Source organism: Zootoca vivipara, chromosome 6 (genome assembly GCF_963506605.1).
Source record: "Zootoca vivipara chromosome 6, rZooViv1.1, whole genome shotgun sequence".
NCBI classification, from domain to species: domain Eukaryota; kingdom Metazoa; phylum Chordata; class Lepidosauria; order Squamata; family Lacertidae; genus Zootoca; species Zootoca vivipara.
The window spans coordinates 2,033,256-2,046,072 of record NC_083281.1 but is presented as its reverse complement, the minus strand read 5'-3'; the positions used below and the strand labels follow the sequence as shown (position 1 = coordinate 2,046,072).

The window sequence follows — 12,817 nt, the reverse complement described above, 5'->3', positions numbered from 1 at the left end:
TTATACAAGATAAAGCTATTTTTAGCCATCTCACCCCTTGCTTTTTCCTGTAAGATCAATTAACAGTTGTCAACAGGTTTACCACACCTATCAGTCAATCACCCATTCCCACCACCCTTCTGAGTAATACCCCTCCCCACCCTCTCACTACCGGTATATATAAAAGGGTCTGGTAGAAAAGATATGTGAAGAAGTGTGCATGCACACAAAAGCTCATACCAATGACAAACTTAGTTGGTCTCTAAGGTGCTACTGGAAAGAGTTCTGGCATTTGTTGCTCTTTAGTGACACCTCGACTGGTCCCAGTAAAAAAACTATTGTTTTCGATCGTGGATTTTTATTTCAGAGCATTGTAGCTATTGCAAAGATTGCTCGCCTTCACTGAATTGTTTTGGGGGTTGCCAGCTTACCAGAAAGGAAGACACGAACGGCTGCTCCTGAGCCTTCAGCCAATAGCTTTATCTGCAGGAATTAGCAGCTTGTTTCATCCCTCAAAGGCAACAACGCAGAACTCTTAGCACGGTCTCCTCCTAGAACAACTGAAAAGCAAATGCACAGGAGCCAAGGCTGTTTAACAAGTTGGCAACTGTATTTGGGTTGTACAGTGCCTGGCATCAAGGCACTTTATATATAATTATTTAATATTCCATTGGGAGCCCGCCGGAGTGCACCCAGTCAGATGGGCAGCATATATATATAATAAAATTATTGTTGTCATTGTTATTTTGCACCCATTTTGTAAGCATCATGTCGGGAATCGGTGTGGTCCTACAACCTTCTTTTAAAGCAGTTTTTAAAAACCACCAATAAAAAAAATGTTTAAATAAATAAAAAGCAGAAATCCAAACAGCATCCAATCATATGAATTATATTTAATTAGGTTCATATTGAAGAAGAAAAAAATGCTACTAATTGTTTTGGGGTGGTTTTTTTAAAAAACCCACAAACAAACCATTTTCGAAAAAGTAGAATTTTAGGCCTGCATTCTGTCTGCAGTCAAACTCAAGAGCAGCCCCGTAGAAATCCATCCACAAAAGGCAGCCGACTCTACTAAGCTCAGGGCCATGGATTCGAGTCCTGGGTTGGGATTAGAGTGGCACAGACCCAACTGCGGTTCTGTGAAGCCCATTGATTCCAACAGGTCTTCCCGGACATTACAGTTGCCATTGAAATTATCCACACACACACACACACCCCATTGCAAATCAACAAAATTTGCAGGCTTTCTGCCATTTGCAAGGAGCAAATCTAAAGTTGCATTTTTCCTGTTGAATTTGGGGGGAACCAAATTCAAATTCTGACTTGTTTGAAGCAGAAGCCACAGGGGTGGGAAATGCCTGCATTTAATTCCCACAGCCTACCAATTAATTCCTGTTTATTTGTTATTAAGTGCTAGCAGGGCCATTAAAATTTGCACCCCCATTGCAAACCATCAAAATTTGCACTTTCCGCCGTTTGCGAGGAGCAAATCTAACGTTGCATTAACTGCTGAATTTGGGGTGGACCGAATTCTAAAATTCGGACTTGTTTAAAAGCAGAAGCCACAGGGGAGGGGAATGCATGTGTGTTTCAATTCCCGCAAGCCTCCCCATTCATTCCTATTTATTCGTTTACTCAGCGTCGGCAGGGGCCATTGAAATTTGCCAAGGCGCAGGTAGCGCTAAACCAATTGACGCCTGAAACCGCGGGAGGCGCGGGCGGCGCACTCGAAACGAAGAATCGCGGCAGCTGCCTGCGGGGCCCCTCCCCCTTGCTCAGTGGGCGAAGAAGGGCTCGCAGGGTTAGGCAGGCAGTCCGAGGGGAGGGGCGGACGGGAAAGGAGGGGGGAAAGGGAGGGGGCCTCTCCCATTGGCCGGCGCTCACGCTACTCCGCGCCGCCGCGCCCTCCCATTGGACCCTGCCCCGCGGCCTTATCATTCCATCTCTCTCTCCGGTGCTCCCATTTCGTCACGCTGCTGCTGCTGCTCTCGCGGTCTCTTCGCGCACCTTCTTCTTGCTCGTGTCCCTCCGCCAAGGGAAAAGTAGTTCCTATTTCTCCACCCTCTAGCGTGGCTCCTCCTCGCTCCGCCCACTCTCGGGAGCCACACCCCCACTGTGATTATTTATTTATTTACTTTACTTTACTACAGTATTTTGTTTTGCTTCCCCCCCCTTTCCTTTAAGCGTTGCGGGCTTTTCTCTCCTAACTCCCAACCCGCAATTTTTATTTTTTTAAAAAAATTTTGTGTATAGGTTATTCAAATTATGGTTTGTACTCCTTAAATAATTTTGTGTATTTGACAAATATTTTTTCTTTCTTTTTTTTCTTTTATGTATTTTTTTCTTTTCTTTTTGGTATAGGTGAATTTTAAAGAATGCAAAATAATATAAAAATAAATTTTAAAAAGAAAGAGAGGAAGAAAGCAACCAATTATATCGATCTTACCTTATTATGTAATTATACTTCTATAGGGTTGCATCCAGCAGAACCGCTGCAATTTTCATAGAATCGTAGAAAGGTGGAGTTGGAAATGGGGACCCCAGAGGCCATCTAGCCCAATCGGCTTGCAATGCAGGAATCCCAGCTAAAGAATCCCGTGGCAGATGGCCATCCAACTTCTGCTAAAAGACTTCCAGTGAAGGAGAGTCCGCAACCTGCAGATCATTCCACTGCTGAAGAGCTCATATTATTATTATTATTATTATTATTATTATTATTATTATTATTATTATACTGTCCTGTACCCATAGGTCTCAGGGCAGATCACAGGATAAAATCATAATATAAAACCACAAAATACATAATCCAAATAAAAACCAACCAACTCAATAACCATCACCACCACCCCTAAAAAAACCAATAGAATTGTTGAGTTGGGTCAATTTATTCCAGGAATTTTGGGGAATCTTGAACCCACAACCCTGAGATTGATAAGTCTTGTGCTCTAACGACTGAAGATTTAGTCATAGACCTAAGTTCCTAAACCTAAATTCATGGCCATAGGACAAATCATACCTATTAATTCCAGTGGGCCTACTTTTGAATATTTTATTTTATTGATTGAATTTATACACCCTCCTATACCCGCAGGTCTCAGGGTGTTTCACAGGATAAAATCAGAATATAAAACCACAAGATACATAAAAAAAATAAAAACGAAAACAACACATTTTAAAAGGGCCTAGGATGTCAAGGAGAAGAAGACATATCATAAACGTGGGATATGAATATATCTAATAATAATAATATTACAAGGAGTGGTAATAATGGGCTGAAGGGATAGTTGAGCCGATAAGAGCACAAGACGAAGAGTTATGGCTTCGAGTCTCAGGTTGGGTGATCTGCGTTGCACAGGGTTGGACTAGATGACCCATGGGGTCCCTTCCGATTCTACAATGCTATGAAATAAGCAGCACACGAAACCAATTACGCTTCCATAGGGGAATAAGGATAGATCTGGGGACCTTCAGGGTAAATCATTTGAGGTGGGAATCATAAATATTTTTTTTTTTTAAATAATTTTAGGAAGTTCACTTGGTATCACTTGTGAAAAGCAGGTGGTTGCAGGACTATTTTCCCCAAGGAATTCCTTCTTCTCACAAGTTCTAAGACTGCCAGCCTCTCTCTGCCACAGGGGGAGGTCACAGCCACCAGCTTCTGGGGGCTTCGAAAAGGTCTAAGGGAAATAAGCAAACAAACGGATTATGCTCAAAAGAACAGATGAGTCCTGCTCCATAATGGAACAATTTGCTGCATGAATAAGTCATTTCGTTTACCTGTCTCAAAGCTCCCAGCACTCAGCTTCATAACCTCCAACATTTCTCAGATGAAAAATAGGGACGCTTTGTTCCACAATATTAATAATAGTTTTATTAATCATACCCCGCTCATCAGACTGGGTTGCTCCAGCCAACTGGTTTCTGATTTTATCCCAGAACGTTCTGCTTTTCCTTAGGGAATCCCTAATTTCATCAGATAAACGTTGGAGGGGATGTTACAGGTAGGTAGCCGTGCTGGTCTGACGTAGTCGAAACAAAATAAAAAAATTCCTTCCAGCAGCACCTTAAAGACCAACTAAGGTTTTTTTATTTTGGTATGAGCTTTTGTGTGCATGCACACTTCTTCGTTGGAGGGGATGGAACAGGACACCCCAATTTTCACGGGAGAAATGAAGGGGATGGAATAGGACGTCCCTATGATCGCCGAAGAATTGATGCTTTTGAATTCTGGTTCTGGAGGAGACTCTTGAGAGTCCCATGGACTGCAGTGGAAGACAGGAGGGCCTGGCGTGCTCTGGTCCAGGGGGTCACGAAGAGTCGGACACCACTAAACAACAACAATTTCATCAGAGAAATGTTGGAGGGCTTGTGATGTGGGTCTCAGGGATGGCAGGAATGGGAGATCTGTTCTGTGGGGCCCTGTGAGTCACCACTAAATGCCGAAGTCCACTCTTGGGGGCCCCCCCGGGGAGCACAGGAGGGGGGATTGGGGAGTGCAGAACACAGGAGGCCGATATGTAGACTCGAGGGGTTTGTGAGAGATCATTTAGGAGGTTCTGCTTTGTGGGGTTTCCCAAAGGACCCTAACTCAACCTCTGCCAGTTCTTTGTGGTTTTGGGGACCCCTGATCTGGTGGGGTGGGGAGGGAGGCATCCCCCAAACTCCCTATAGTTTTAGGGTGGAAGCAGGAGGCACCCGTAGGTCTGTGTAGTGGGGGCTATTTTGTGTGTGTGTGTGTGTTTTGTGAGGGTGGGGGAACTGCTTAAAGTTGGGGGGCTTCTGGAACTTGTTTGGGGCTGTCACGGAGAGCAGGTGGCCCTTGACCCTGGAGTGTGAAGATTGAAATCCAGATGGGGGGGGGCTTTACTCTCACCCCTCCCTCTCACTTTACGGGATGAGAGAGTGAGTTTATATATAAGAGTGAGTGAGCTCTTAATATGGGGGGGGAGCCTTAATATTGCTGGATCTTCCATAAAAGTGGAGGGGGGACCAGTTATTTTGAACCCCTTGCCACCCTTCCTCCCCACACACCCCTCCATTTGCCGATGGAAGAAGAGTGAAGAGTTGCAAGTGTGTTTTTGGCTTGGGGGGGGGGTGAGCGGCGGACCAACGGCCCTCCGCACTGCGTCCCCTTTAAAAACAAAAAAACACACACACGAGGGCAGCCATTTAATCGACCGCTTCCATCTCTTCCACGGCCCCCACACCCCTAAAAAATAAAATAAAATACATTTGGATCTGTAGGGGAAAAGAGCGTGTATTTTTTTTAAAGGGAAATAAAAAAAGCGCGCCCTCTGCTAGATAGAGAGAGACCATATTCTGGGGAGATAGCCCTTTTAAATCATAATGATGAAAAAAATCCAAATTTCTCCCTCCCCCCTCCTAAGTATTTGGGAGCTGGAGAGAGGAGGAGGAGGAGGAGGAAGGCGGGTGGGGGACGGGCGAGGGGGACGGAGCCTCGTGGGCAGAGCCCAGCCATCCTAACTCTTTCCTTCCCTCCCCACCCCGTTCATTTTTTTTTTAAACTTGTGCAGCTGGTCGTAATGGTGGTTGATGCGGCGGAAGGATACGTCGGGGAAGGGAGGCCTTGATGCGTGTGTGTGTGTGGATGCGTGTGTAAGCAGAGGAGGAGAAGGGGGCGCCCGTCCGCCTTTGCCTGCCCCAGCGAGCGAGACGCGGGGGAGGAGGGGGGGAGAGAAACAGAAACCCACGGAGAGAGAGAGAGGGGCAAAACCAAAGGCTCTTGCAACGATGAGCCAGCGAATCAAGCGCTAAAAAGAGGGGGCTCGGAGCCGGAGGAAAGAGAGAAAGAAAGAGGGGAGAGAAAAGAGAGAGAGAGAGAGAAAAGAGAAAAGAAAAAAAGCAGGAGCGGCGGCACTTTTACTTTCCTGCCCGCCCCCCGCCTTCCTTCCTTCCCTCCCCCGCGGCCGCCGGGAAGCGGGTGGAACGTTGGCGAGGGCACATCAAAGGGATCGAACGTCGGGGCGCACATCCGATCGAACGCTCGGCGCGGGCCAAACATCCGATCGAACGTTCGGCGCGGCCAATCCGGGCGCCGGGACGGGGCGCGCGCGGACCCCGAACGTTCGGAGCCCGTCCTCTCCTCCCCTTTAATCTCTTTCCCGTTCCTTCCTTCTCTCCCTCCCTCCGCTCCCGGTTCTTTCCCCCCCCCTCTTCCTCTCTTTTTTTAAATTCCTCTTCTCCTTCCTTCCTTCCTCCCCTTCCCCCTCCCTTTCTTTTTTTGCTACATTGTAGCCATTTCCGTTCGCCTCTGTATCTCTTTTTTTATTACATTGTTATTAAAAAGCTGGGAGAGGGGGGGGAAGAAGCCGCCTCCGTCAGCCTTGCCACAGCCGCCGCCGGGAGAACAATAGGAAGGGTTAGGAGAAGGGACCGGGGCGCCCAGCCCGGCTGCGCCCCGGGGATCAACGCCACCCAGTCGTGGATGTGACGCGGTTCCCGCACCCCGCGCCCCCCAATTTCACCGCAAACTGAGCAGGTAAGCTGGAGGGAGGGGGGAGGGGCTCCTACTTTTAATTTGAGGGGGGGAGAATGTTCACTTTTGACTCCTCCCCCTCCTCGGAACTATTTTGTGTGTAATGTGTGAGGACGTGGGGGGGGGGGCGGCTCAGGTCAGACTTAAATCTCCCACCGTGGAAAACTAACTTGGCCGTTTCTTCGCGACTTTCCTCAGTGGCCCCCCCCTCCCCCACATCCCTATCGCCGCCCCCACCCCCTGCGATTGATTTATTTTTTATTTTAAAATGGTGAGGGATTCCTTCCCCCTCTCTTGCCCTTTCTTTCTCTCTTTCTCTCTCTCTCTCCCCCCCCCGGAAGTGGTGTTAAACTTTATGGGGCGGGAAGTTAGTGGAAGCAAGGAAGGGGGGGCGAGAGGGGGTCTCCCTGTTCCGCTAACACAGTTAATGTTCTTTTGGGGGGGGCTGCTGCTACTGCTACTGTATCTAAAACTATTTGAAAGTTCTGTTTTTGTGGGGGGGGGTCCAGCCCCCCATTTTCCTGCCTCGTGGACTTTAGGAATAGAGTCAGGTCACATTGTGCTTGTTGGCGAGTGGGGTGGGGGGTTGTTCATGATGTCTTTATTTTATTTTATTTTGAACCGGTTACAGTAGCAAGCTTTTGAATTCCAGGCGTTTCTTTTCCTTGAGGTGTGGGGGGGGGACCCCGAATTTCACACCCAATTCACCCCATTAACAACCACTGGCCTTTAATTGTACAGTTCCCTGGCTGTTAAACTTTCCGCCCCCTTAAATTTACATGTGCGAAAAGAGAGGCTTGATTGTTGGGGGGACGGAGGACGGACAAACCAGAGAGTTGTTCCCAAAGGTGGTTGTGATCCAGAGTTGTCTACCAGAGGTTTTTTTTAAACAGTCCCTTCGAACATCTCCACATATACACTTCAGCCGACCGGGCTACTGCTGGTGGCTGGTGCGTTTGAGAAAGTATCATAATCTCTCCTGTTTTAATCTCCCATTTTTATTCCTCCTGCTCGACGTTCCATAATTCACCATCCCACGCCCTGCCCACTGACCCTGAAAGATCCAGTAAATAAAGAGTTGGGAATGGCTTAAGTTTTGTTTTTTTCAGGTAGGCCTCTACCACATGGACAGATTATTCGTCTTTTACAGGTTCCCAGGCTCCACCTTCCCACAAGCCAGCCTTTCCGACACAGGCTGGCCGGCTCCCCGAATTTAATATACCATTTTCCACCGCAGGTTTTATTCTCTGCCTTTCCCCCCCACCCCCCCCCCACCCACAGCTCCCCTTATTGTTAGCAAAATGAAGGATAGATTGTCTCGTTCCTTCAAAATCCCCTTTTTGCACAAAACAACCTTAATTTCACGAAGGAGCCCTCCGAATAAGGCCGAGCTTTTGGACAAAAAGAAACGACTCAGGGAAGTTTGGGCCGGTGGTGGTTTTCTTAAAAGGCTGTTTAGTGTTTTCGGTGTTTTTGTTTTTTGTTTGCACGTGTTTGCTTGTCTGAAACAATCTTGATTTGGCCTGTTTGTGGGCACCAGGTTTGCCTTCCTCTGTCTCCTCCCCCCTCCCAAACACACACACACACACACACACACACACAAACACAACACCATCCTAAGTTTTGTCCCAAATCCCATTGTGTGTGCAAATTTTCCATACCTCCTGGTAGTCTGTGTCTTAACCAGGGAGTCCAAAAACTCTTCCAAAATACATTTTATTCTGCCTTGTCTATGCAGACAATCTGGAAGCTTGTTTTGCATAAGTTGCTGTTGGAAGGAAGATATATTTACAAACAAATCTTTAATACGGCCTCCGACCAGCACAGTAAATTAATGCATTGCATCAAAGATCTATTTATATTTCTGCGTGCATGTGGAATTATGAGGACTAATAGTCAATGGAGTCGCCGCTTCCTCCCTTCCCCACACCCCAGCCCTACACTCCCAGGTTTAAACGTGGAAATACATATTTATGGTATTTCTGCCTGTGCTGCTGATCTTTCAGAAACCAGTAAGGTTTGTGCCGTAAGACACCTCCGATTTAGTGCCTCTGTGTGAGTAGCTTGCAAAAATAGGATAGATCAACATTTGTCACCGTTGGCTGAACTGTAGTACCATAATGGTGCCCCCCCCCCTAATATGAAAGTGTTTATCTCCTTGCAATTATTTTTATTTTTATTTTGGAGGGCTCCAAGACAGCAGCTGTTTGCATGCAAAAGAGATGTCTTGCCTGCTGAATTAAACCCATTTTTTTTGGTGGGGGGGGGAGAGGTCTGCCTGTCTGTGGATAGTAGTAAAAAGCTCTCTGTATGAATGGCAGCTGCTGGGAGCTTTGTGTGTGCCTCTCTGCAAACTTTTCTTGCTGAGTGCACGAGGCTGGACCTGCCCCCTTCTTCTGCTTTGTGTGCGATGCCTTCCCCCATCTCTCTCTCCCCCCCTTCACCCTCTCAGCTCCCACCCCCATTTTTTCCCAGATTTTCCAGAGAGTGTGTTAAATTGCACTGGGGTCGAATGCTTCGATAGCAACTCCGCAAAGTATTGGCAACCCTGCCTGGTGGGTTTTTTTTAAAAAAATTAATAATAATAATAATATTACGAAAATGGGTGCTGTGGGAATTGGTTTTGGAGGACAAGAAAGCAGGGGGGGAGAGAGAGAGAGAGAGAGAGAGATGGAGGAAGGGAGAAGGGGGAGTTGAAAAAGGAGGAGGGTTGGGTGAGACTGGCTAGAAACTCTTTGTCCTAAAGTAATAAAACTCCCGGCCTTGGCAGGAGGAGACTCAGGAACTGAGTCAGGTTGAAGTGCAATAGGGAAGGGAGTTTTCTTTTCTTTTTTTCCTTTGGGGGGGTGGGCGCACCGGGAAGGTAGAAACCCCCCTTTTAATTCCGCAGTATTTTTGTGTGTGTGTGGAGGCGTGGCATTTCCATACCAAATTGTGTTTTTATTTATTTTTATGGAGGCAGGTGCAGGGCAAAATCGGGCCTTGCCTGTGTCGTCGTCCGGTCCCATCCCGTCCCCCGTCCCGTATTATTTGCCCTTGGGTCTTGCTCCGTCCTTGCCCTTTTCACGTGGGGGGGGGGTTTGCAAAGAGCAAAAGGAAGCTGTTCTCGCAGGCCTTAACACTCACCCACCCCCAAGGTCTGGGACCCCCGTCTCCTTCCCAAACTGGGGGAAGTCCTTCCAAAACGCCTTAGGGTGGCAAGACCCATGTGCTGTTTGGGCACTCGAACGGCGTGCCACCGGGTGGAGGAATGTCCGCAAGGGATAATCTTCCCCCACAGCTGCCCCCCCTCCATCATCCCAGAATGCAAGGAAGCAGTCAATATTGATGTTACCTTTTTCGCCCATGCAACAATATCCATATCTGTAGAAACATTCGATGGGGAAGCGAAATTCTCTGTGGGTGGCACGCCCCCCCCTTCCCTGTGTCCTGAAACCCCCCCCATGTGTGATTCTATACATATTTACCTTGCTTTCTCCCCCCCCCCTCACACTGCCACCTGCTAGCAAATTTGTATTCTCCCAACCCAGGAACACGGGTCTCCGGATCAGCAAAGATATATCGCTTTGAGCGCAGGGTTTTTTTTTTAAAAAAAACCCACACATTATTTTTTGCAGTCCCCCACCCCCAGTTGGCTTCTCAGTTTTAAATGCGTCGCTGGAGCCGAGGAAGGCCGGTGTAAAGAATAATTTTAAAATTGCCAGGTGTTTTTGAAGATACTAAATTCTTAAACATGATGTAAAATAGAAGCTGGGTTGTGTTTTTTTGGGGGGGGCACACAATCTAAATAGCAGGTTTGTTTTTTGTTTTTTTAAAAATGAAGGCTGGTTTGGATGTTGTTTGCATACTCCAAAGTAAGGGTGCCACGTTCAACGAGGCTTAATCCTGCGCCAAGTAAACAGGGGAGATGTTGTGTTGTTGTTGTTTTTCAGTCCGGAGCCTGCTTACATGGGAGTAAGGCTCACTGGACCCAGTGGGATTTCCCACTGAGTAAACATGCATTCGATTCTTCCACTCTTCAAATATCTTTTTAATGTGGACTAGCAGCTTTGCAAGTAACTACATTGTTGTTGTTGTTGTTGTTGTTGCATTTATCTCCCACATTTTTAGCAAGGCTCAGGGTGGGCATATTTTCTCCCTCTGCACTTCATCCTCACAACAACCCTGTGAGGTAGGTTAGCCTGAGAGATGGTGGCCGCGACCAGGTCTCTTTGGGGTCAGCTTTGGGGCCGAGTGTGGCCCTAATTTCCGTAACAGAACCCTGCTCTCCCGGGTTCCTAGTCCAGCACTCTTAACCACTGCACCACACGAAGAACGACAAGTGGGCGAAAAGCACTTTGGAGCAACTGAGCACATTTCAGGGAGGCCAGAGTAGAAATGGACAGCTATCTCATTTTAGCGTGGCCATTGTGGTCAAGAGGAAATGTATTTCCTACCAAAACAAATGAAAAGTAAATAAATCTGGGGATCCGGTCCCGCTGCTGTAATTCTCTGAGATGTAAGCCAGTCCTCTCTCCTGCGTGTGTATCGAGCAGTGTTTGCTGGCAGCAGAGCATGTGCAAAGTACAATTTCCTTGCAACGCCACCCCGGCCTTTCTCAGGAACAAGCCTATCCCTCCATGCATTCTTGTTTTGTTTTTGCATTACATCTTACGGCAGTCAGTTCCGCAGGTTTCGTTCTGCGTCTGTTTCCTTTTGTCCGTCGCATGACCCCCGAGTTTGGTGTTGTTTCTCGAGCCGGCAATCGCAGGCCCACTTTGGGCAAAAGTTTCCTGCGTTGACAGGGGGTTGGACTAAATCAAGGGTCAGCAAACTTTTTCACAGCAGGGGCCCGGTCCACTGTCCCTCAAACCTTGTTGGGGGCCGGACTATATTTTGGAAGAAGAAAAAATGAACGAATTCCTATGCCCCACAAATAACCCAGAGATGCATTTTAAATTAAAGCACACATTCTACTCATGTAAAAACACCAGGCAGGCCCCACAAATAACCCAGAGATGCATTTTAAATAAAAGGACACATTCTACTCATGTAAAAACATGCTGATTCCCGGACCATCCGCGGGCCGGATTTAGAAGGCTTTTGGGCTGCATCCGGCCCCCGTGCCTTAGGTTGCCTACTCCTGGACTAAATGACCGCAGTTCCATTTAAATTTTCTAGAAACTTGTGGATCTGTGAGCCTTAACTGCGGATACATTATGGACCAAAGGAGTGTAGGATAAAAAACCTCGATTGCAGCTTTTGAGGGTCGGATCCAGAAATTGCTCCAGCAGCTTCTGTGCTGGGGGGAAAGCTGCCGTTTTTGCCTGGCGGCTTCGAGATATTTCTGGTCTCTTGTCTTTTGGCCATGCTGGCTGGCTAGGGTACTGGTGAGGGAATCCTTCAACATCTGAAGGGATACAGATTTCATAGGATCCTAGAACCTGTGAGTTGGAAGGGAACTCCGAGGGACATCCATTCCAGCCCGCTGCAATCCCAGGGGGTCTCAACACGCGGTCTCCCATCCAATTCCAAACCATGCCGGGCCCTGCTGAGCTTTGCAAAGGTGCTAGCGGTTTTATCGCTGAATGAAGCTGTCTTTTCTCTAAGAAGAGAAGAGAAGAGGCATTCTTTTCCCTGGGGGAATTTTCAGGCCAGGGTCTTGTGAGGGGTGTCAGAACCTGGAACCTTAAGCATTCAAAGTAGGTACTCATGATGCTTTCTCATAAAATGAGGTTCTAGTCCTCATGGTTTCCGAAGTGAAACCTGCTTTAAACTGAATCAGATCCTTGCTCAGGGCTGTCTTCACAGTATAACACCGGTCTTGAAAGACCTGCAATAGCTCCCAGGACTTTTCCAGGCACAAGTCAAAGTGTTGGTGCTGACCTTGAAAGCCCTAAACCAGGGGTCAGCAAACTTTTTCAGCAGGGGGCCGGTCCACTGTCCCTCAGACCTTGTGGGGGGCCGGACTATATTTTGGAAAAATATATACGAACGAATTCCTATGCCCCACAAATAACCCAGAGATGCATTTTAAATAAAAGGACACATTCTACTCATGTAAAAACATGCTGATTCCTGGACCATCCGAGGGCCAGATTAGAAGGCAATTGGGCCGCATCCGGCCCCCGGGCCTTAGTTTGGGAACCGTGCCGTAAACGGCCTCGACCCAGTATCCCTGAAGGAGCATCTCCACCCCCATCATTCTGCCCAGACATGGAAGTCCATCTCCGAGGGCCTTCTGGCGGTTCCCTTCCTGCGAGAAGTGAGGTTACAGGGAACCAGGCAGAGGGCCTTCTCGGTGGTGGCACCCTCCTTGTGGAACGCCCTCCCATCAGATGTCAAGGAAATAAACAACTCTCC

General features: G+C 47.8%; 1 protein-coding gene across 11 annotated transcripts in view; it reads left to right on the top strand.

Annotated features, from left to right (window-relative positions):
* The first annotated feature begins 5,567 nt into the window (after positions 1-5,567).
* The window catches only part of TCF3 (transcription factor 3), a 105,457-nt gene continuing 98,207 nt past the window's right edge, over positions 5,568-12,817 (top strand). For 3 of the 11 annotated variants that reach the window (XM_035119254.2, XM_035119252.2, XM_035119255.2), the window contains exon 1: positions 5,575-6,478. The gene's annotated coding sequence lies outside the window, so the exon portion shown is untranslated. Of the gene's footprint in view, positions 6,479-12,817 lie in introns of all 11 variants that reach the window. The other 8 variants (XM_035119262.2, XM_035119259.2, XM_035119256.2 and 5 more) reach the window with 4 other exon arrangements.